This window comes from Falco peregrinus, unplaced genomic scaffold, assembly GCF_023634155.1.
Source record: "Falco peregrinus isolate bFalPer1 unplaced genomic scaffold, bFalPer1.pri scaffold_58, whole genome shotgun sequence".
Lineage (NCBI taxonomy): Eukaryota > Metazoa > Chordata > Aves > Falconiformes > Falconidae > Falco > Falco peregrinus.
In genome coordinates, this window is record NW_026599622.1 from 681429 (window position 1) to 707742 (window position 26314).

Sequence of the window (26314 nt, forward strand, 5' to 3'; positions counted from 1 at the left end):
AGCATGGTCCTGGGCAACCAGCTCTGGGCGGCCTTCCCTGAGCAGGGGAGCTAGAACGGATGACCTCCAGAGGTCCCTTCCAACCTCACCCGTTCCGTGGTCCTGTGATCCAAAACAAACATACCAAACCCACCACATAGCTCTCTCTGCACTGCTACACACTCACAGTAATGTTAAACCTAAGGCGCATAAGGTGACAGCAACGTGAAGTGCCCCGTCCTCCAGCATGACCACTGGTAAAGATTTCACTTTATCGGCAGAAGCAGTCACGGCATCTGGACTGAAGCAGCAGGCTCAAATCACATCAAATGATGTCCTAAGCATTAAAGTAACACTGGAAACATTAAAAACACATAGGGTGAAAGGATTAAGCAGAACAAAGGGAATGCTTTTGTTAAAACACAGAACATCAGTGGAGAAAAAATAATGCTTCTACGTTAACAAGAAACATTTTGACAATTCTGTCACGCTCAAGAATCAAGGTGAGTCATTCTGCTAGTCCGACAAAAATAGGTGTGCTTCTTGTGGCGAGTGCAAAATAAAACACCTATGCATCAATAAACCAACAGGCAAGTGCAATGTGCTTGACATCCATTTAATAGACTTAGAATTCACATTCGGACTGCAATAAACACATTTTCCCCATCTGAACTGTGGGATGAGAAACTATAGACGCACTATGTAAACAAAATGATTTCCAGAGCTTTTTTCCCAGCATTTTGTTCAAATCAGGTAATTTTTGGTTAAAACATCGCGGTGCTCCTGTACTGCCCTGCAAAGGGGATCCTGTCAACGTGGATACTTTCTGAAGATCCGTCAGAAGATACCATGGGAGAAGCTCCAGCAGATCCAGCTTCAAGTTCAGCAGTGGCTAGGGAGAAGAGAAACAACATTCCGGTGTTGCTTTTACCCTAGACAGGGCCAAATCAGTCACTATGAAAACATCATGGATAACTGGAGAGACTACAGTCCAGAAAGAGATTTAAAAACTTCCAAGGGGACATAACAATCAAAGGGCTAGGCACAAAGGAAGAAACAATCTTTTTCCACATTTGCCTACCAGCCAACAGTATTTCTAAAGCCAGTGACAGAAATTCTATAGGCCACACACTGAACATCTTCAGGGAATCCACAAATGACTCCTGCTTACACCAGTGCTAAACTGAGCCCCCCTGCAGACCTCACGAACCTCCAGTATCTGTTTTCCTTGAATGTTCAAAGCAGTGATTTATTGGAACTCTGCTCCTAAAAACCAGCTTCTGCCTTCTCTGTGACAAACTTAAAAAGAATCCGCCGGTGAAAACGCAAACACCTTTGCAATGCAGTCAGGCCAGGACAAGTCTCCTAGCCTGGCACTTTCTTTGAGGGGCGTCTTTGTAACTCACCCTGGCAAAACCCTCTTTCCTCCACAAAAACACATACTCAAGGAAAGCAAGCCCACCTTTCCTGTTCTTCTCCAGCCACATTTTTCCGACAAGGTCCTGAAACCAAACGCACTCTATGACACCTAGCAGATGCACAGTCAGGTTCAAAATGCACACGGATGAAATGCAACGGCTTTGTGTCCATTCGGACACATGGAACGAGCTGTGAAGCTACAGCTGAACACTCTCTGTATTACCAAAAGCATGCAGGAACAGAAGGAAATTCTCGCAGGGGCTACCTGCTTTGAAATAGCACCAGTCACTGCAAAGCAAAGCAGTGACTCTGGAGGAACGACTACCCTGAAACAGGTGGAATTCCTCTTTCGACACCTGGCCTCATATTATAGAGCATGTTTCATGCTATGTGTTAAAAGCATTCAACTCATCTGATGTTTGCCTAAGTGCTACTAAATGATCTTTTCCCAAAGAAAGGGTATCTTTCATCACTGATTATATTTTTCTTGCTTATTCAAAAAAGACTGCAACATATAAGCTACAAATACAAGCAATGGACAAGAAACAGCAAAAATCCAGACCCAACAGCAGAGAATGGGCGCGGTATGATGTAGTGCGGAATGCAACCGACGCACATGGAAGAAGCAGTGATGGCTGAAGTCTATAAACGTCTTCTCTCAGGGCTTCTTTTACGTTTGATGTTTGTGCTCAAGGATTCACTCTAGAAAAACGTGACTTCAGCTTAAGCCAAGTGCACCCGTGTAGAGGAAGCGGGTTAGTTTTCTCTGCACTTGTCTTTTTCAGGCAACTGCATAACATTCTACACAATCTTTTGGTAAGCAGGAAATTTTCACATTCAAGTCTAAACTGGAAAGCTAGCAGAAAAACCTCCCTGTGCTTAGCACAGGAACTTGACAGCTTTCAAGCCATTACATTCAGGAGTTAGGAACACTCCTCTTTTTCCTTAAAAATGCCCCTAACAGTGACACATTACCTTGTTTAAGTTCTTTAGCGATTCTTTCATCTAGTTCCTGCCGTACCTAGAATTATACAGAAAATATAGTTAATATTTTAACAGTTACATTTTTCTAATATTAAACTTCTAAAACATTCTTAAAATCCACACATAACGAGAGAAAACCTAAAAATATAATTCCAAGTAGACACACCTTGGTTTGGGGTTTGATTTTTCTTGAAGAGAAACTTTTGGTCAGTCGGGCTGCAGCTGCCTCATTGCTCAGCAACGTTAACAAAACAATTTGTAACTCGCCAGCTGGATTATTACTGGGCATTTAACAAAATACACAGGAAGAAAGCAAGAAAGCCTAGCGCAGTTATAGCAGTGAAGGTACGGCTGAAGTTTATCATCAAACACACAAACAGGATGTCAGCTACATGCCGAGATATGTACAAATGCCACCCACAGGGACAAATCAGCCAGTTGAGGCTGGCTTCTGCAACTTCACAGAGAGAAGAGCTGCACCAGCAGCTGCTGCAGGATTGACATACACCATTTGTACAGAAAAAAGCGTGTGCCAATATTCTTCTTTTCTCCACCTTAAGATGGGAAATTGAAAGAGCTCCTACAGATGACGCCAAAACTTCTTTATTGTTATTGCAAATACCACGACACACATTTATAAAAATATAAAAGCACACACAATTTTTTCTTGCAAACTGTGTACTAAGAAAAACAACCGCAGCTACAGCTTCTACGCAGCGAGTGCTGTGGGGTTTATTATGTAGCTGGAATCAGCCTGGATCACTGCAAAGGAGCACTTACGCCTCTTCTCCCCTAGAAAGTGGGTATTGTTACCAATTAAGTTATTCTCACTTATGATTCTGCCTTCAGAAGCCTTCACAAGAAGGAATCACATCTCCTAATTTAAGAGTCACAGTCCAAGCGCTATATGCTGTTGTTTACGTTTGATGGTACTTGCTACTCCTACATTTTTCCCATCAAATTTGTGACACACAGAAGTGAATTTCCAAACACGTATCATACAGCTTCCAGGGCTACGACGGCCATGAAGATGCTGCAGGGCTTGGACCTTGTGAGCTATATGCAGAGGCTGAGAGCTGCAACTGTTTCTTTGCTGGAGAACAGGAAAGCTCAGGGGGACCTTATCTATGCGTCTAAGTACCTGGTGGGGGGAGTACAGAAGATGGAGCCAGACTCTTCTCAGCGGTGCCAAGCAAAAGAACAAGAGGAATAGGCACAAATCCAGATAGAGGAAATTTTAACACAAGGATTTTTATAATTATTATTTTTTAAAAAATTGTAAGCATGGACAGCCACTGGAACAAGTTGCTCAGAAAAGGTTGTGGAGGGTCCATCCTTGGAGATGTACAACACCTGGCTGGACAGAACAGTGAGAAACCTGCTACGGCTGACCCTGCTTTGAGCAGGGGTGAGGTCGGACTAGATCATCTCTAGAGGCCCCTTTCCACCCTCACTCCTTCTGTGACTCTCTTGATTTTAGTACTGAATTCCTGGGGGAAGGAGCATTTATTTCATGAAATGAGCAGACCCACCTAGCAGCATAACAACAACAAGAAGAACGGGAACACTGCACAGGGTACTCGACAGGACAGAGAGAGCAAGAGCCTCAGGAAGGAAACCACTCTGCTTACCCTCACAAGAGCAGCAGTAACAGGCAGTAACTGCAAGGGTCAGAGGAGTGGGGCTGTAAACCAGCGAAGCGGAGGGAAGGGCTCTCTCTCCAGGAACACAGGGAAAGCTGGGACCAAATTCACCGGATCCTGCAGGAGACGCACCCCTCCGTGATACTTCATTGAAATACTCTGTGCCAACAGAGCTGCATGAACAATGGAAAAGGACCCCCCAAATCTCTAATTGTTTTCAAGCAGGTACAAGCAGAAGCAAAATTCCGGGGAGAAAGGACCCCCTAACTCCTGAGACGAGACACAGGTAACAGAGAAAAGCCGGAAAACTAATGCCTAGACCAAAATACGGCCCAAACCCAGGACCAAGCCCAAGCAAAGTCGTAGTACTTAGTGGTGTTAGAAGAAACCACTTTCCCTGGTTTCCTGAGTCTTCACAATGACTAGAAGGTCCACAGGACCCTCCGCAACATGTACAAATCAATCAAGAGAAGAAAAAGGTCTTGTTTTCCTCTTATTCATTCCATCAACGTCTTTGTGATTCTCATCCATGTCTGAGGGAAGAGAAATAGGTGGAAATAAAGCCAACACACTGATTTCTGAAAAGGGAATGAATGAAGAGCCAGGCAAAATACACCTCCGAGGACCTTAACTTGCCTCCACTTTTCTCCTTCCCCCCAAACCCCCGGGAAAGGCATCACAGCTGAGTGTCCCAAACCTCCTGAGCAGGTACTTCTCACCTCACTGCACATCTCTTCAGGCGGTAACACACCAGGTGTTCATTTGCAGCAGGCACCTTCTCAACAGTTCTTTTTCAGAAAGTGGTGTTGACTTACTACTTATCCACACAGGCTGCTTTAGCACAGAGTAAGCTGGATCCTGTAAGACTCCGTGAAATGATGCTCTGAGTCTGGAGTACCAGTACTGTTCTGAAGTTGAGTTCCTAGACACAACTGCTGCGACCACCAAGAACTTTTTGTATATCAGAAGTGGCAAGGAGGGTAAACCAGCCTACTCCTAGAGCTCAAAGTTCCATTATAACAGATTAAATCCATAGACTATCATCTCACAGACGGTTAACTACCACCGAAGCCCTTGCGCTACACCTCACAGACGGTTAACTACCACCGAAGCCCTTGCACTACACCTCACAGACGGTTAACTACCACCGAAGCCCTTGCACTACAAATACATAAAGCAGAGAAGTCCCCTGCAGCAGTCATTCTTTCACTTGGACAAACTAAAGTTCAAAATATGCGCAGTGTTAGGAAAATGTGAATACATCAGTAAGTTTTAAATCAAAACCTAACAGCATAAACAGACAACACTTCCAGTATAAAATACCATCCCAACATTAAACAATGCTGGCTGCAAACCTTGCCATGTATCTGGCTGCAGAGAAGAGAGAGGGACAGATTTTTGATGAAGGAGCTGAAGAAGAAAGAAAAATGGCCTTATGTTCACAGGTCTTCAGTGAGAAACAAGAACGTGGCCTACATGTAAATGAAGCAAGTAAAAAAGCTAACAACAAAGACTGCTACAAGAGTGCAGAAAGCCAAATCAGAAATGGAACAGAAATTGAAAGATGAAGAGGAAGCAGACATTTCCCTTCCCACATTAAACTGGTTTCATTTACCCACTGATTCACCCTGGTTGCAGAGTTCACTGTTCTTGTCTGTCAAGACACGCACGTTCATTTTCACCAGGCTTTGGCACAGCTGTTAGGATTTAAGCTTGACATTTGTTAAACCTAACAGCAGGACTCCAGTCCCAAAACCTCCTTGCAGCACTTGCAGGAGACATTCCTTGCCTTAGTCTATGGACTAAGGGAGCAGGTCTGAAATGCTGAATTGCTAGTTGCTACAGTCACTGTCTAATGACATGCACAGAATTTGTCAAGTACTTGTAATTTATTCCACATTACTGAAGCTCTAATACAAATAAAAAACACCAAAAAAACCCGAAGACATTTGCATGGGATTGGGATTCTACTGGTTAATAAGCTTGTGCCAATATGAACTTTTTTCTATTTTTAAAGATCCTTTTGCACTTCAAGGTTATTCATTTCTGTAGCGTATATATTTGATAAAGGGGAAGGGGCTATACTGGAATGGAACACATTTCTTTATGCTCTTTTAAGAATAACACGCTCATTTTTTGCTGAACATGTGATACTACCATCTTCAACATGTACGGCTCTAAGTGTAATCACTGATAGTCATGCCTCATGTTTAGGAAAGCGGTGCAATCTTTCAAGCCTTTAAACAACAAATTCCTTAGTTAAGTCTAAAGAAGAAACTGTGTCCACTTGCTAGTGGAGCACTCCTTCCTCTTGTCAGCATCATTTACCAGTTTTTTCCAACAGCTGCAGGACCAATGATTACCATCATTTTGAATAATAGCAGTGTGAACTATTTTCACCTCTTTGCCCCTGAAGCTATTTCAAAGCTTGTGCACAAACGAAATTTACACAAACATCTTCCTCTTCAGAATGGCTGGCATGTTCCCTACTTCCAATAGCCTTTCTCACCTTGAGGAAGCTACTACAAGGAACACCAAATCTGCAGAGAGCTTTGACTAAAAAAAGTAGTGCAAAAGGACTGCCTGAGGCACACTGCAATTTCAGCTTCTTAACTCCCTGTCATTTAGAGCTTCAGTGGCAGAAGCATTTGCCATCTCCAGCCAAGGCAGCACTGCGCATCCTGAATTTAAAGGCAAGGCAAATTCTGTAGAAGGGAACCAGGTTAGTGGCAAAACAAAGCTGAGGCATAACTGAAGTAAACAGTGAAGTGAAGAAAAGGCTTAGAGTCAGAGAAATTCTTCTGCTTTGAAAGAGTCTGGTGAACAGACAGAATACCAGGCAGCACAACCAGCAAAGCATTTCAAAATAGACTAACACTATAATCTCTGATTTCTTCCCTCATGCTCCAACTTGCCTCCTGAATGGCACGGGACTCCTGCGGAAATGACAGCACAGACTGTGCATCTGGTGATTTTGCATTTGGAAACTGATTGAGATTTGCCACCCATTATTGTATGCAGAGGGATACATGCAGTTTTTCCCTTTTGTTACTTCCTGACTTCAAAGTCTTATGTTGCAATTCAATCCTCTTTTCTCAGATGCATGTTATGCACATGACATACTGCACCCGACTGAGAACAATTAAGCCCGCAGTTCTAAGCGAAATACTCGCCTAGTCCTCTAGCAACTACTGCACCTCTGAGAACTCAGTTCCTTTCTTCTGAAGGACTCCAGAGAAGATCAGGTTTTAAGACTTCCCTGAATACACTGAACGTCAGGTGACTCGAGGCTACAAGCAGTGACACTACAATTAGTCTCAGTCGTTCCCTAACTGGTGATTACAGGAAGAAATACCATAAAAAGATGTGCAGCTGGATTTAGTAACAGGGAGGTTATTTTTTTTTCCTGTTTCTTCTTCAAAAAAAGAAACCACAACTGTTAAACCCTTTTCTTTTAAACTAGGACAGCTTTTTTCCTAGAAGTGGGATGGTTTCCTCCTTTGCCTTTTTCTTCTTGTAACATCTCGCTCCCGTCTCTCTCTCTTTTTTCCCTGCCCTCACTTGCTCCCTGTCCCTCTTGTTCCCTTGTCCTGGCTTTCTTCTTACTTCAGTTTTGCAGTGGATCCCTGAATTTCGCCTCCTTTCTGCTGCTTGCGTGCAGAATAATCCCTGCAGGTGGTACAGTACTAATTGCCTCCCACGTTCTTTAGGTAGTGTTATGTCCACCCCTCTGACACAAAAACCACATTCACAACGATACAGAAAAGTTCATCTCTTAACTGCCGCTGCTACGCACTACCTACACACTGCTTTGTCTATTTTTGTTTTGTTGTTTGGTTTGGTTTTTTTCTTTTTCTTAAACCAGGTGCAGTATGTAGACACGTTATTTTAAATGGATTCTTTCCAATGTAGGTGGGACCACTGAACCAGGGTAAGGCTTAAAGGTGACCAAATGCTTCTCACATCCATTCAACAACAGAATGTGCGAGGGACAGACACTGACTGAACAGGCAAGCTTGCCCATGCCTCAGTCCTATGCTAGGTGGGAAACCGATTACAACTACTGACATCTGTTTCCAAGTCTCATGATATCACGTTTACCATTCTGTGAGGGATGTGCTATCATGCTGACTGCTAATTACAGGGCATATTTTGACCAGAGGTATTGCAGAGGTTGCAGCTTTTTACCAAATTAGAAAGCTCTGTAGACTTCCTGAGGAGCAGTTACATATAACACCACATAGCAGGACCCACAAAATCAAATGCCTCCGAGGCACAGCATTCGTCCCGCACTCAAGTGAGAAGTAACGTGCCCTGTTCATACCATCCTAGTTTTGAAGCATCCCTTTGTTGGTATTGTACTAAAACCAGTTCCGGTGAAGAAACTGCTAGCATGAACATCAGTGAAGGGGGAAAAGGTGTCTCAAACAAAGAAGTCTATGATGAGTGCAAAATCCCATCAGAGATAGCTGTTTTAAAAAAGGTCATCCACAGAATGGCTTGGGTTGGAAGGGACCTTAAAGATCATCCAGTTCCAGCCCCCCTGCCATGGGCAGGGACACCTTCCGCTAGACCGGGTTGCTCCAAGCCCCACCCAGCCTGGCCTTGAGCACTGCCAGGGATGGGGCATCCGCATTAAATTTTACTGAAGAGCTTATTTGGGAGCTTCCTATGCCACAGTATTCTTCACCACAGTTTCTCTTGCAAAAGAGAACTTGCAAAAAAAACCTGTTACGCAGTTCATCATTTAGAACTCAGTATTTTTTGGTCTTTGAGCGCTTCTGGAAATTTTATAACCCTAATGACCAGAAGTCTTCATTTCTACCACCTAGTTGTATACTGGTTTGATGAGCAATTTGGTTTAGCATATTAGAGCATATGGTTTGGAACTAGAAATGGATTCTAACTTTAGACTGAAAAGCACAACCTTGCTTACAGATACTCTTCAACACTAGTTGAGACCAGTATTTAAAAACGCTTACCTTAGCCACATAGGCTTCAACTCTGTTTCTTGATGGTAACGTATTCACGGTCGGGGTTAGGAAGCTTCCTCCTAGATTTAGACTTCTATTCAGTGCCGGATTGTTGCTAATATGTCCCAGTTCAGTTGAATACAGAACTGGAGCACTGACAGCGCTGCTTGCAATTAAAGGTTTGCTTCTATGGCACTCCTGAAGGAGCTTAGCGTTGGCTTCTGCTCATCTCTCATTAGCTCTGAAACATTCAGAAGCATACAAAGAATTATCTTTGGTAATAACACTTCCGCAAAGTTACCCTCCAGGTCTTTGACTATTATCTGACTTCTGAAAGTGGAAGGGATTAAGAGAGTTCAAAAAAAATGTCCATAATTTGATCTGAGGTTTTTTGAAGAGCCTATTTCTAGGTAGCCACACTACCTGCAGGAAGCAGCAAGAGTTAACCAATTCTTTGGACTTCTCAGCATTAAGGCCTCAAAGCAGTCTGTGCACACCGTGTGTTTACATAGCTCTTCCTGAAAGGTACATCACCGGCGTAAGAACTCTGGGCTTCCCTTCCTTTCCCAAAGCAAGCTGAAACCTATGACATGCGGCTAAAATGGAAGCCAAAAGATTTTTGTTGTTGTTCTTCATAGCACCAAATGCCGTTCTCTGAAGGGCCTATCCTTATTCAAGCAGTAAAGGACATGACATTCTCTTTTCTGCCGTACTTAGAATAAGAAGAGGAGATTAGAGACTGGCAAAAAGGCTGCCTGTTAAAACAAACTCAACTTCAAAAATATCCTATTAATGCCCATGATCGGTGGTGTTACTGCTGGAACACTGAAGAGAAACGAAGATAGTTCCAATGAACAGGGGGGAGCCTTAAGGTACTTTCACCACAAATATGCTCTCTTATGCATAATGCTGACCAGATGTAGAAAAGGTATTTAACGAAGAAAACTGCTTGAGGAAAAAGTAGTATCTTATTATCACGCCAAAAATGCATGGACTTACCCTTCCAGTTTATTTCCTAGGCACCTTCCATTTTTAACTTCCTCCAGATACAGGTCTTTGTACTTTTCCGCTTCTGCCTGTACAGATTCTTTTTGAAAAATACTGTCTCGTTGGGTATTTTTTATCCTGTCCAATTCACGTTCGAGGTCTCCAATTCTGTGTTCTAGCTGGCTTGTCAGCAAAGCATGACGACTGGCTCTGATTTGTTCTAATCTGTCCTGGGAGGCTGCCTGCATCTGAAGTAGATACACACTTTCAACCACCGCAAAGAAAAAGAGAACTCCCCTCGCCAGTCAATTGCACGTACCCAATTTCAAGGGCCCAGCTCTATTCAGCGAGGCAACTGTGCCTCCTCACTGCCATCAGCGACCAGGGCAGAACCCTGGAACTACCACACTAAATGATTCTTTTCATTCAGAAAGAACCCCCATCTTAGCACTATTCTTCATCAAAGCTACTGATGGAAGAACACAATCTCTGTAGGACAGGGCATAGCATTCCTCAAAGAAATTATGGAGATGCCGCACCCCCAGCCCCCACCCTGCAGCTTTGGTGACTTCTTTTCTGAGCGCTGCCCCTTGTGCAATGACTAAGGAAGATGTGTATGCCTGGCTGTGACAACTCTAAGTTGCAATACCCATTCAAGGATAAACAATGAGAACAAGACCAGTGGACAGTGATACCCCTCCAAGAACTGCAAAATGAAATTCTACCTTGGCAAGTTTTTGATTCAGGGCCTGCAGGCACACTGCACGCACATGAAAGCATCTTGCCCAACCATATTCCCTTCTCCCACTGCCCTTCAGGAAAAACAGAAGTACAGCGTAACACATGGAATCAGGCACCACCCCCCGCCCCTAAAAATGACAACCAAAACAGAAGTCTATAACAGACACACATAAGAAATGAACTTACCTGCAAAATCAGATTGACTTCTTGCCGTTTTTGTCTTATTTCTTGTTCAGCTCACTCTTCCACCTCTCTTTTGGATTGTTCTATTTGGCTGCGATCCACCATGTTAGTCTCCATATGGGTGTTTGAGATTAGCCACCTCTTCTTTCAGCTGGCTTTTGCTCTTCTCCAGTTTTTCATGGTTCCCACGCATGGTGGACAACTCCTCTCGCAAATCATGATTTTGTGCTTCTAGCTGCATGCCTTTTTTAGGCTCTATCTCCAGCTGCTGGGAAAGTTCATCAACCTGTAGACAGGAAAGGGGAAAAAACCAGGGAACTCAGAGGGATCTAAAATTAGTCAAATCTGTGAAAATTGGTAAAGGAGTTGGCCATCAAGACTATTTATCACAAAAGTGAAACCAGGCTCTTCTTTTAAAACAAGAACAGCTTTCACATAATTTCTGACAGCATTCCTCAGGTTCCCATCCTTCCTCAGTTCTGCAGTGGGTCACGGACCGAGAGGTACCAAACCAGCGGCATGACACCCGCAGGGCTATGCTGAAAAGCACTAGGGCTATTCTTCTGCGAGATGTTCATACGATCATAGGAAATCAAACACACCCATACCCAGTTACATCACAGCCACATTCTGGTTTCATCAGAAAAAGAACCATGTGTCACGCTTCAGAGGAATTGTCACATGCTGTCACACGGTCAAAGCTTTGTCACAGAACTGACAAGGCAAGAAACGGGTACCCTTCTCTTCCATTACGCTAAACGATCTGGAAGTAGCAGTTCAGAACACCGCTTTTGCAGCAGTGGTGGCAGAAGACAGTCTCTTTAGGTCAAAGCTGCAGTTTGTTTTCAAAAGATTTCCAGGAAATATCAGACTTCCCATAGGTCCCAATGGTCAACTACAGCTCTATCCCCTTCTTTCCCCCTCCAGAAACATCCATCGTCTATACCTATTAACCATAAAACATGATATCCCATCATCTTTTATTTTTAAAAAAGTGGGGGAAACCAGCAGAGTCAACACTTGAAAGTCTCTAAAATACGTAGAAACTTTACACTTATTTAAAATTGCCCAAACGTAATTCCATTCCCTGTCATTCAAAATAACTCTTCCAACAGGAACACAAATATGCTGCTAACCTGTGAACTAAAAATGAGCCACTGTCAAGGCAGTTGACTCGTTCTACAATAATATCTTCTAAAAAGGAGCATAACTTTGAAACACAGCTATCTCAGTAATGAGCGGAGAAGCAGCTAAAGGTCACATGCTACCGAACGGCCAGAGCAATGCAGGAGCGGGCTGGAAACTAGGACCACGCGTGGCAATCGGTTAGCTGAGGGGAATGTGCTCGAGCTTGTCTAGACAACAATTAACATGATGAGGCATGTTTGCAGAGCACAGGGGAGTGGGAGACGGATGGCGCCAAGGAAAGGTAACACCTTGCTGTTAATTGCTGGTAGTTAACCACCAATCAGTGATTGCCTAGTATGCAATGCTTAGCTTCAAGAACCAATTAGTTTGAAACGCGCAGCTTCTGAAAGTGTATAAAAACGTGTGCTTCTGTACAATAAATTGACATTTGCTTGCATCAAGCTGCGTCCCGTCTCTTCATTCGCCGCAGAGCAACCTCAAAACCATTTGTGGGTCTCTAAGACCAGGAAAGACGGACTGAGTCAGCTACTAGTAAGCAACAAGTTACAGGGTTTCTTCCGCACCACCTCACACTGCATTGTGCCCTGGGAAGCAAAGACACCATTCCGAAAAGCAAACCCCCACCTGCCTCCTGCTCAACTCGTGCCCGAGACAGCCTTCAGGGGGTGACCTTGGGCAAGGCCAACTGCACAGAGCTGTTCCGAGTGATGGTGGCGTTACTCCCCTCTCTTCCGAGAGGGAATGCATCCGTCGGAGCCCGACGATGCTGCCACGGCCTCAAGCTGCAGCCAGGCCTGTGCTGGGCCTTCACTGCTCTCAGCCCTGACCCTCACCCATGGACGTGACGGCCCAGTAGGACTGCAGACCTGCCCATCCCTATGGACCGGCCTGGTGATCTGCACTCTTGGAGGACTCTGCTTACTGTCCCCAGAACTGTCCCCAGAACTCTTCTGCTCTTCTTGGTGAGGGCCTGTGGGGCTGATCCCTGGCCTGTGTGGTCACAGACCCTGCCAGCCTTGCTATGGCTCTTGCTTTGCCCTTCCTCTGCAGGACAGCCTACCCCTGATGTGCCCTCGCAGATACTGCTGTGTACGTAACACTTCCATCTTTACCCCTAAGAGCTACATCAGTATTACAGTCGCCTACTACTGTGACCATAGAAGGAACATCAAAAAACAGCCAAATAATTTCAGAAATACAGCCAAGAAAAAAAGTCAACAATATGAAAAGAAGTATAAAGAAAGAACAAAGGTTTCACAAGAAAAAACACCACAATAACCCAAACAAAATAAAGCTCACCTTTGTTCTTAATCTGCCAATTTCATTGACCACTTCAGAATACCTGTTCTTCACTTCTCCCTGCAAATTAAGCTGGGACAGTCCCCCTCTCTCCTCATACACCCTTAGTTCCTTCGTAGCTCTGCTCAGCAGCCTCTTCAACCTGCACAGCAAACTAGTCATGAAAACAATGAAGCAAAGGAACAAAACTGGACTTTTCCACATACTCTCATGTAAACAGCACAGACACCGCTTGCTTTATCTTTAATGTACTTGACACACCAGGAATTACCAGGAAAAACCAGTATTCCTGTGCCACATACACTTGGAGAGTCCAGATTTCACCTGGAAAGAGGAATGAAAGACTCCCTTTTTCCCAGGAGAACTGCAGGGCTACCTGCACCTGCAGTTGTTTTGGCAGCTAGTGAAAACTAGGGGCTGGTGTACAGAAGTACCTTGCAAGAACTAACACGAGGCCGGCATCTGCTCACAGTTAGGTACACCTATTTTTACACTAAAGTTTAATAAAACATGACTTCTACGCAGGGATACCTCTTCACCACGCTAAAAAGCCGTCCCTCTTACAGTCTTTCTGCAGATCGAGGTTTCTTTTCATTTCTTGGGCCAGACGTAGTTCAGCTGGGCGTTTCAACTCTACCAGCTTCTTCACTTCCTTTCTTTCACTCTCACATCTTTCTTTTCTCTTTGGAAAGTGTATCACACAAACAGAGCACAGGAAAACTACCTACGTACAGTCTGTGCATCTAGCGCTCTCCACAGAGAAGCTGCCGGACGTCTCTATCCGTTAGCCACGTTCCACAGAATGCCACGGGACGGAATTCCTGAGGATATTCCATCCCTTCAGGTTTCACATCAAACAGACCAATACGTAACTACAGAAACAGATGCCCTCGCTGAAGCAAAGGCCATCCTCTTCTAGACATAACAGGTGGAAAAGATGCTGGAGAACACTTTTGGCAGTGCCTCTGCTCATAGTAGGGATTACGTAGGTATGCACTTCATGGGAGAACATGGATCCATCCAAAGCTTTCATGGGATCTTCCAGCAACCAGCAGGCAGGGGCTTGTGGAGGAATCTGATCTTTTGGAGTTCTTCAACATTTTATTCCCCTCGGCCATTACCTCCACCTCTTCTGTGTGGCCATTTACTTAGCCACATGCTGGTTTTCCTCCTCTTGGTGTTTTCTCAGCCACACCAGAGGAGAGCTGGCAGCTGTTTTGACTTTGTACTTCCATTTTCCCTCTACAGAAAAGGAGAAAAGGGGAAGGCTGTCCCTTGGCAACTGGCAGGCGCTGCTTGTTTCCCAAGCACGCGTTCATTTACCCAGCATTCCTTCAGTATGTTTTTCGGCAAGGCTTTTAAGCTCCCGCTACGCTGAAAACATACAGCAGCTCCTCCACACACGCACTGGAAACATCAAGCATTTTAAACCTGCCCAGAAACCAAGGGGTCAGAAGATGACCACACAAAATCCAAGGAAGAATTGGGAACTGTGGCCTTGCTCGATGTGCTCAACTGATAGCAAACCACACTGGGAACTCTTCCCAACAGAGCCACTCCAGAACTTACACAAGGATACCCATCTAGCTTTTATTTGCTTCCTCCATGACCCCCAAACGATAAGGTACTCGCAGCCTGAATGGCAGGGATAACAGAAAACAATGATATGTAAGAACCTGACCAGAAGGTGCATGTGGTTCTCCTGGGTATTGGCTCGGTGCCTGGAGAATTTTCTGGGCTCACCTGTTGCAACAGTTCAGCCTTCTCCTCGTCCAGCTGAGCAACGCGCTCTTCAAGGTGGGATCTTGACTTCAAGTGCTCCTCCCACGTGCTGTGCAAGTCCTTGGATGTCAGAGCCAGCATGTTCTGCTTCTGCGTCTGTGAAAGCAACAGTGGCAGAAGAAAAAGTAAGGTGGCCGGAAAAGACAAGAGCGCAGGAGAATGCAGTAACTTACACAGAAACAGGCCTAAGCTCTCCTCCACCCATCCAAGACCTATGGCCAAGGTTGGTGTGGAGTGTAAAACACACCTTAGGAACCATAACCAAGAACAGCAGCTGGAGCTGGTGGGAAGAAGGAATACTCTAGAAGCGACAGGATGAGGTTACAACTTTGGGGGATAAGATGACATGCACACACACACACAGAATCACCCTACAGCTTTCCTGCAAAGCTCCTCTGGTTCCCTCTATACTTCAGTTTTCGTAAGAACACTGCAAAAGGTGGTGCAAAAGGACAACATTCGCTCCTGCTTTCAACAGCTACACTCAGATTTATTCATATAGTTACAGACATTAACTACCTTAGTTTTCACCTTTTTTTCCAACTCCTTTTGCAAGCGCAGCTTGTCTCTCTCCAGGTCACTGTGGTAGCGCGTAGTAACTTCAAGTGAAGCTTCTGGCATAGATTGCTTTTTAAGTGCAGCAGCAAGCTCCTGCTGCAGTTGTCCAAACATGCCCTAACGAAACAGTTAAATTAGCATGAAGAAAGTTCTAAGAACATGAAATACGCCTTTAACTTATTTTGTTATACGGTTAGACCTGTCTAGATTGAACCCAAAAGTATGAAATTTTGCCTGCCACCAGCAGGCATCTGCACAGATGATGACCTCTCGTCATCTTTCTCAGCTGAGCACCTTTGACTATCAGCAGCTGTTCATGAGGATTCCTGTTTCCTAACACATAAAAAAGGCTCAGGTATTGTTCTTCCTTGAACAATACACAGGAACACACTGCAATCGGGTATTTTTTTCTAACAAAACCCAAAGAAATCTGTTGTGATCTAAGAGCCACAGTTTGACTGCAAATATTACTCCGGTGACTGAAGGCAGGACTTTGTGTTAGATTGTTCTTTCTTCTGTTTCTTCACTATACAAATACAATTAAATGAATACAAATATCTGAAAGCTCCTTTGAGATACACTTTAAGGGTATGTTGAATCACATCCTCTTGTAGTCTTCTTACTCAGCTCGTTTTAGAAATACTGATAGATTAGGTTTACAAAAATCTGGATAGCTCATTATATATATATAGCTATATACATATACACACACACACTCTCTCACATGATCTTCAAAAGGAACCCATTATTTTGGTAGTAAGAATACAAAGCAAGTCACAGTTTACAATGATTGACAGTACTGCTGGAGTGTGGCTACACATCATAGAAGAGAAAGCTTAAGGTCACCGTCTGACATGAACTTTGAGGAACAGGCAGGCCCCTCAGAACCCTCAAAACACATACAGAAATCAACAGCTGGACATTACTCTTCAATCTTGACAGCAGCTTACAGAGAACCTCTTTTTTCCCCTCTATAGAAGCTTCATATAAATCTATCCCCAACCACTTCACTTCTCTGTATCTTCATTTCTCAGCCCTCGTGTATTGGATGGTTCCTCCTTTTATACCACTCTCATTCATGTCATCTGTGCAATACTTACATCAAAACCATCAAATACTTTAGACTATTCTATAGGGCATAACATGGACTAAGGAAAATAGATGGAAAAAAGTTCTAGAGAAGAATCACCTTTCTTGATCAAAGCTTAGACTTGGATACCTTTTTTCTGTTCTCTGCTTAGATCTGAGGACTAATATCCCCGTTGCCAAAACTTTCCGCAATTCCGAGGGAAACATAACAAACCAGAACAAATGAGTATTCTTTGGTCCCATGCATGTAACTTACACCGGATACATTGGAGGAACAAACTAATTTCAAGAACGGACAAACTTTAAATTGTTCTTTCTACGCATATACTTTACCTGTCTTTCTACTACGTCAGTCTCGTATTTAAAGACTTGTTCCCTTAAATCAGTACGCTTGGCATTTAAATCCTTGTTTCGCTCTTCTATTAGATAAACTTGCTTTTCTGTATCAGCTCTAAGTTTGTTGAAAATGTCTTTAAAACGCTCCTGCCCATAATCCGCTATTTTTTCTTTCATGATCCTCTTGTTCTGCATCTCTTCCCATTGCTGATGGAGTAAGAAGGTTTTCACTCTGGAGCTGGGCCAATCGCTCCTGCAGGGACTCCTGTTTTATTACAAGTTTGCTTACTGGATCTTTCTCAAGTTGTCGAGCCTGATCACATTCCTTTGCCCGACACTGGCCTTGACTTAATTCTTTTTTGTCATTTCTAAAAGCAAAGCTTTTTCTCCGAGCATTTGCTTCAACTGGTGAAGCTCATTTTCTAGCCTGTTAGCTTTGCTTTTAGCTTTACACAGCTGCAGAGACAAGCTCTTGTTGGTTTCTTGCACGTCAGAGAGGTCACGATGGAGCTCGACTTGCAAGCAAAGGCATTCATCACGTTCTCTGGGAAATCTTCGTTCAGCATTGCTTTCTGATGACAAATGAAGTTCAAGTTCTTGAACTGCAGCGTTCAGGGAGGAACGCAATGACTCAATTTCTGTCTCTAGTCTGTCTTTGCTTTTGTTTGTCTGCTCAAGTTTGGAAGTCAGCACTGCAGATTCTCTCTTTACTAAGTCCAGCTCCGCGTTGAACTGAAAAAACATTTGTCTTAATGCTTCCTTGTGCAGTTTAAGTTCCTTTTTGAGAGCTTCATTTTTTTCTTTCAAGGTCTCATTTTCCTTTAAATATTTTCCTTGTTCCTCCTGGTGCCTAAGTCTTACTTGAGTGAGTTCTAGCCTTAGCATAGCAATCTCATCTTGTAGTAACTGATTCTTGTACAACAGATCCTGTTCTCTATCAGTGCGGGATTCCTGAATGACAGGGAAAATGAATAAAGAGCCAATTGGGAAATGAATCTACAAAAAACCTGCAGCAATAAACTGCATTTTAACATTTCTAGTACCGAAGCATGACTTCGAAGATGAAGTTTCAGGCAATAAGCTACTCTGTGAACCCATGCACATGTACAACGTACGTACCCAATGGAAGTGCAACATAGCCTTAAAACCTAAATGAACATCCCAAATATACAGTTACGTTTTTTTCCCCCCTTAAACCAGCAACCAAAGCTTTTAAAATGACAGCGCTTTCTTGTATGTGCATGCCTTTATAATACTGCCTTTAAGGTTGAATTAGTTGTGCTACAGATCTGGTAAAAACAAGGCCAGAAAGGGTATTTTCCTTCTCAAATGTCTTCTGAACACTTATCCTTTTGTATTACTGGAAGTTAGCTATAAGACTCAATCACCCCCGGAATGCAATAGTCCTGTATATTTCCTCTTTATTGTATGTATAACTTTTTCCCACTTAAACACATTCACCCTACATTTATTGGGCAGCACAGCCAAGAACAAAAAGGCTTCAAGGCACTGCACATTCTTTAGGAAATTCAGTAAACTCTTTTCAAGATCTTTTTTAATACAGTGTTTATGATTGCTTTTTCTCCTCCAGTTACTCTAACTCTTACAGAGAGTTGAATTCATTGCTGAGAGTCGATCATAAAATTTTAGTTATGTGGAGGTGGCAAAGAAAGGCATACTTGAAGTAAGTTCAATAAGGGAATAACTAATTAAAAAATAAAAGCAATGGAAACACAAACACTGTCAAACAACTTTCTTCCTGGTCAACCTTGCCATAGGTAGCTAGGTGTTTCACTGCTAGAAAGCCTAAAAAGCGATGACAAAATGTCTATGAAATGGAAAACAACAGATAGGTTAAGAAATGGGGTAAATAGTGTCTTCTATTAGCTTCCGACTTGCACAAGTAATTCAGGTACATACAGGAGTGATGCTGCTTTCCAGAACTTTTAGACATAAGAGAAAACAAGAAAGGTATTTACCCAGATAAGTTACACTGGTAAACAGTAAATAAACATCAAGAAACAGAAAAAGTTATGTAAGATTTATTATGACTTTAAAACAAACATGGTGAAATGTAATTTATTAGAAAAAAAATCTGCTTACCTCTGATTTTTTTCCGATAGATCTTCTTGTCTCTTCTTCTAGTTCCTTTTGTCTCCCAAGGTGGTTGTTCAAAATTCCTTCTTGAAGGGCTCTGGCCCTCTTTTCCTGAGAGCGCTGTCTCTGTGTTTCATCACGTTCCTCTTCAACCTACAGTAATACAATAAAACTGCTTGCATCTTAAGAAAAAACAGAGCTAGCAATACATCTTCCCATTCTCCCTTGCATACTTGAAAACATTTTTGATTCCCCACCGTTATGATAATCCACCTATAAATAAATAAATTTAAATTTTCTTATGAAAATTTAAGAAGGCGAAATACAGGATGTTTTGTAGTAATTCAAAAAAAGGTCAGGCTTTGCCTGAAATACAAATGAAACCTAAATTTTGAAAAAGGAAAAAGGGAATAATAAACTGCAAAGCAAAAAAAAAAAAAAAAACAACCACCCAATTGTGAACCAACTGTACTCTACTGTTCTCAAAATTTGACAACTGTTATCCAACGCCTCTTCCGTGAACAAAGCGCCTCCTTCTCTAGGCATACTGGAATACAATTGAAAAGAAGCAGAAAATAAGACAAAGAGTTTAATTCATTATTTAATAGACCTGTTTCAAGAGCCTTCTCAGTGTTCTTAACTCCATTTCTAAATTCCTAGACTGTAACTCAAGTTTCTGTTTCTCCTCCATCTCTTTACAACATTGATCTTCTTTCCTTCGGAGGTCTTCTCTCCTTTTCTCACACAGCACTTCTACTCTGAGCCTCTTTTCTTCTTCTTGTTTCAAAGAAGATCTGGGATTTAACGGAGTATTTGAGAAACAAAAGCACTGATATAAACGTAGATATTCCACATGATGAACTTGCAGAGACAACTCAAACCATAAAAAATGTTAAACGTTTTCAGAGTTCGTATTTTTACTGTACTTTTCAACTTTTTAAAGAATTCTAACTTCATGCCATTGTGCATGGTATCAGTTGTACAAGATACAGAAAAAAAAACTTTGAGTGATTTATCAGTTATTTGTAAGTTTGTATAGGGAAACACACACCAGTGTGCACACTTCTATAATAAAATTAAAAAAATCCATCTTCATATTACAGCCATTTTGCTGAAAAAGGCGTTTGTTGTCTCATCAGATCAAAGCATCGTAAACTTTTACTATGGTTAGTATACATTTTCTTAGTATACTGAGCAGTGCCTACACATTACGGATTCAGTGACCAGAAGCAATACTGGTGAATCAGCACGCCACTTACCTATGGCAGACCCAACAATTTTTCAGCAAGCCTTCTGTAAGTCTAAAACAACTGCTGACCACAGGCAGAACAAGCAGCTTCTGTTTACTCCAGAAGGATGTCAGTGTTCAAAACCAGATTCAGAAATGCATGGGGTTTAAGCTGAATACGATTAAAAACAGTTTTAAACCCCAGTCGGATCTACCTCTGGGAGAAACTACAGCAATTTCATTTTGAAGCTGACTTACAAGGAAAGCCTTATGGAAGGTCAGCTTCTTTACCAACTGAAACAATCAGCAATAAGCACTGACATGGTAAAAAACGGTCCATGGTGTGCCCACGGTACCCAAACAAGCAAGCAGCTTTGTGTTTGATCATTATTTTGACTATTTTTTCCCATATACTCGCAACAGTGAACAAAAAAAAAAATTTAAAAAATCAAGTGTCAGCGTAAGGGAAGAACTGCCAATTGAAAGCCTGCTTTAGAAATTCTGCAAAACAAGAATCAACCACCACTAAAATTACTTGAAAGACTGACAAACGTTTGTATTTGAATGGCGTATATTGCAAGGAAAAAGCTTTACATATAACTTCTAGTGTAATTTCGCAAAAAGTGTAACTTTTAAAGTATAAATTTAACGCTGCTTGGAGAATTCACTTAGAATGAAAATACTACTTCTTTATACTTGACAGATGCTTGAGGATTTTGAACACCTGCTGAAGTCAAACCCAGGCCAAGCTGGGACCGGCCTCGTCTTCCTCGTACTCCCCTCCCCCGCGCTGGGAGGCCCAACTCCCCCAGGCCCAGCTCCCGCAGCCTCCCCTCACAGGGCTGGTGCTCCTGCCCCCGCGCCAGCCCGGCATCTCCCTGCCGACCTCACACGGGCTGGGCAAGATCTCCTGGGCTGGGCGGCCAAAAACCGGACCCCGGGCTCGAGACACAGCTCAGCAAGCCCTGAGGAGGGGTGGGCACTCCCTGCCCCCAGTGCCCTGGCACTGCTGCCCCCCAGACAGCCCAGGCCGCTGCGGGCCGCCCCAGCTGCCAGCTCACGGTGGCTCCTGCTGAGCTCGCTCTCTGCCTGGGCCGCCTGGCCCTGCTGGGCCAGCTCCCCAGCCACGCCATCCCACCGGGGATCACCACGAGGAGATCTCCCCTCCCAGGCCAGGGCTCTGCAGTTGTCCTTGCTCAACTGCCTACGGTGCCTGCTGGCCACCCCTGTCGGACGTGATGTCAACAGCGATGAGAAACCTCACACCTCCGGGTCTAGCTCAGGAGTGTGGGGAAAGGGGCAATCCCAAACTTGACCTTTCCAACAAACAAACAGGTAAGCAAACAAATGCTCTAAGCTCTGCTTTGACTTGCACTGGGTGGAGTTACCAGAAATCCTAGTATTATAGGCCAACTGAAGCTGCGAGGACAAAATGAAAAAAAAACCCACACCCAACCACCTCGCAAATCTCTCTTATAAATCTGATTTCCCCGTACACACTCTCTTGCTCTTTTCTTGCTAGAAAACAAAGTTAGAACAACATCCAGAAGACTGTACATGGAGCTGGTATCCGGACGTTTCTCCCCTCTCACATTATGTACTTCATAGCATAACTGGCCCAAAAACTGGATTCAAAAAACCCAAACCCAAAAGACTGGAAACTTCTCATCCTGTTGCCTGCACCATCAGTGTCTTTCGGAACAAAACCACTGACAAGATAATACATTATCAGACCACAATTTACATACTTAAGGCTTTGGATACCCCTTTTCCATTCCGCTTCTTGGTGAGCCAACACGGATTTCAAATCTTGAGTCTTCTCCGCTCTGAACTGTGACTCCTCCCTTTCATCTTCCAATTTCCTTACTTCTCTTGAGAGCGCTTTATACCGATTTTTCTGACGTTCTATTCTCTGTTCATATTCAAGAAGCATGTTTTGCATTTTCAACAAAGTAGCAGAACCTGTTTTGAGACAGAAAAGACACAAAGCTGCACAAATACTGCCCAATGTATAAGCTGTTCAATGCTTTGCTGTATTAGGTGCAGGTGGCAGGTTAGTGGGAAGGTCCCTGTGAGAAGAAGCCAGGGGTCGCCCCGTGCTGGACATGGACGGTTTCGATGGACCCACCGCAGGGCACAGCTGAGCCTCTCAGCCGTGCTGGCAGCTCCTCAGGAAAAACAAATGTAGGAAAGGGCGAAACCACCACACGGGCAGAGAAGGGGAAAAGCATGTGAAAACCAGCCCCGCAAACGAACACCCAGGTCAGCGAAGGAGGAGGGAGAGGTGCTGCTCCAGGTGCCAGAGCAGAGATTCCCCTGCAGCCCCGGAGAGAACCATGCTGGAGCAGATACCCACAGCGCAGTGCTGCGGAGGACCCCGCGCCAGAGCAGGCGGATCCTTCCCGAAGGACCTGCGACCCATGGAGGGCCCAGGCTGGAGGAGATTTTCCCCAAAGGACTGCAGCCTGGGGGAGGACTCACACTGGAGCAGGGAAAAGGGACGAGGAAGGAGCAGCAGAGAAACTGCTACGTCCCGACTGCCGACCGCAGCCTCCCCGCGCTGCCTGGGGAGGTGGCAGGGAAGGAGCGCAGCAGAGCTTGAGCAGGGGGGGTGCCGACGTGTCCTTCTCAGGTTTGGGGTCTTTGTTTCTCACTATCCAAATGTATTTTAATCGGTGGAGTCTGTTTTGCCAGTGACAGTCACTGGGAAGTGACAGCCCTGCCTTCACACTGACCCACCAGCTTTTTCACCCCGTTTTGTCAAGGAGGGGCAGTGGCAGCACTGGGGGGGGAGTTTGGCCTTCGGCCAAGGTTAACACTTGCCTAATGAAATTTTAGCATAGTTTAAGAGCCCTAGTAAGTGATGCTTATGTTTATATAATGCCTTGTGCACATATGCAAGCATCTTATGACAGTTGAAATTTGTTACATATATGTACTTACTATTTTTAAGCAAAGCCATTATTTTGCTGTACTCTTTGTCATTAGCTGTTGAGGGGTGTGCTGGTTGTGGCTGGGATAGTGTTAATTTTCTTCGCAGTCGCTGGTACGGGGCCATGTTTTACAGTTGTGCCGCAAACAGGGTTGGTAGCACGGGGATGTGTTCCTTATGGCCCAGCAGCGCCCACACAGAGCCAAGGCCTTTCCTGCTCCTCACCCCACCCCACCAGCGAGCAGGCTGGGGGTACGCAAGGAGCCGGGCCGGGACACGGCTGGGACAGCTGACCCCAGCTGACCCAAGGGATGTGCCATGCCACGCGGCATCATGCTCAGCACATAAAGCTGGGGGAGGACGAAGGAAGGGAGGGACATCCAGAGTGATGGCACTTTGTCTTCCCAGGTATTTGTTATGCGTGACGGAGCCCTGCTGTCCTGGAGATGGCTGAACACCCGCCTGCCCATGGGACGTGCTGGATGAATTCCTTGCTTTGCTTTGCTTGCGTGCGTGGCTTTTGCTATTAAACTGTTTTCATGCCGACCCATGAGTTTTCTCACTTTTCCCTTTCCGATGCTCTCCCCCACCCCACTGGGGTGGAACAAGTGAGTGGCTGTGTGGTGCTTAGGTGTTTAGGTGTGGCTGGGCTTAAACCACATCAAGGGGATATAAAGAAGAAAAAGCTCTTGCTGACTTTTGATGACCGCATTAGAAGGAGCTGAACTGTACTTTGCAAGAAACTGCTTCTCCAGCTCTGACTAGACAGAGAACCAATGATAACGTAAGGCACATCGGCTGGTAATGCAGGCAACATCTCAGGTTAGGTGTCAGTTTCACAGCTTTTGAGGGGGATCTCTAGTCACAAAGAGATACTATATCAAAATATGAAATTAAAATACTTAGGAGTGCCTACAAAGAAATCATGTTTTAAGGGGAACTTGTAACAGCTGAAGACAGAGACTTGAAAACATACCCGTATGAACCACGCTAAGCTCTTCCAACAGCAGCATAGTCTCCTTGTAGGCTGAAGCTTCTAACCGGACATCCTCTGAAGTTGGGTCAGATGAGTGAGTTAAACCAGGGCCATCAGTTACTTCCATTGGTATGCTGACCTACAAAAAATACAGTACTTTCTGTAATTCCACTGTCTAGTATTACAGACCATTACAAATGCAGGAATGATTCATTCTCTCCTTCACAGCCCACAGATTTGTCTCAAATACAATAAAGCTGCGTACCAGCAGCAATTTGTACATCTGGTTGATCACTACATAAACACTGCTCCCATCGAAGTGATTAAAAGCTGATAGAGACTGTTTACCAAGAAACTAGTTTTACAGTACCTCGTTCCTTTCACTCCTGGTTGTTGCTGCAGGTCTAGAAAACAGAAATATATTTCAGTACTGAAATGCTTACTTTGCATTATGAATAATACCTACCGTAGCTTTGAAAACTTAACTGCAGAACTGAATTAAACTAAAATCTGGCATAGTAACTTTGCTAGATATAGTTCAAGACTGAAACAATTATTGTGTGCTATTAATGTCTACTGGAAGGCTAATTTTTCCGCAAGATATTAAGCAAACAGTTGAAGTAACTGTTCCCTAAACTTCACGCAAAGTGACAGAAATCTTACAGCTACAGACATGGAGCTATACGGTTACGTGCATTCCCTGTTTAATACCAGGGGTTCAGCTCCCTTCAGTAATGAGAATCCTTCTCCTACAGGTCAAAGAACTGTAATTTTGGATTCTCTGGTGTCCTGCGTCTGGCTGGGATGCAGTTTATTTTCTTCACAGCAGCCCACACAGGGCTGTGCGTTAGATTTCTGACCAAAACAGTGTTGCTAACACACCAGATTTTTAGCTAGGGCTGAACAGCGTCAACAACTTCTCTTTCGCACTTTGCCACAACCCACACAAGTAAGTTCAGGGTGGGCAAGAAGTCAGGAGGGAACAGCTGCAAGAGAAAAGGTGGAGCGGGGAGCAGGGCAAAAAATCCTGAGTACCTGCAGTGAAAAAAACTGAGATACCTCACCCTTTTTAAACACATGAAATACTTCTATGCCTGTGCACACACTCATGTAATTAATCAGAATTTGTGCACGTGACCTCATTGTTGACTTGGCCAGCATGTTCAAAAGCACTCTAAACAAAAGTGAAGTGTTTGTCAACACAAAGCGCATCAGGTAGTCACAGGAAAGAACAAGAAAGAACAAGAAAGAACATCAGGTGGTCACATGAAAGAACAAGAATCTTCATAGGCGTCAGGTTTACAAAAAACCTAAACACACAACAAAAACCCAAACTAGCCTCTAGCTCTCAGGCCAATTTTTATCATTAAGTAAGTTTTATTTTCAACATTCCTTATATGCATACCTTCCTTCATCCTCAGATGTTTCACTGGAAGTGCTCTCATCCGGTACTTGACCATGATTGCCACTGGAAGAGCTCATCTGCTGATGAGCCTTCTGCTTTGAAGGCTGTCTTTTACTTTTCTTTGCACCTTTGGCATTCAGGGCAATTTTACTGCATTACACAGAAAGAAAGAAAAAAAATCACCAAGTGAATAGGTTTATAAAAAATATTTCTGTGAAACAGACATACTTAAGATGATGTCCAGAAACAACCGAGACAAAAAATATCTATGATAAAATCACAGACTTGACTGTAAAGATCGTGGAATATGCCCAAGTATTTAAAACCCTTCCCCTAGGAGTGAGGGGGACACGTGGAATCTGAGCTAGATCCAGGTTAAGCTGGACTATATCCAATAGCCACGGTACAGAAAGCACCTAGAGCAGAGATTCCTTTGAAGGACAGACAGAAAAAGCTCCTGCTTAGGTCTGCATAAAAATACGTGTGCCTTCTTTAGACTTTTGAGATTGGTTTGGTAATATCATCTTTTCCCCTCTCCTGACAAAGGGCATATT

At 43.8% G+C, this 26314-nt stretch overlaps 1 pseudogene; it reads right to left on the reverse strand.

Annotated features, from left to right (window-relative positions):
* Positions 1-406: 406 nt before the first annotated feature.
* On the reverse strand, positions 407-22394 carry LOC129782591 (ankyrin repeat domain-containing protein 26-like; annotated as a pseudogene).
* Positions 22395-26314: the final 3920 nt, after the last annotated feature.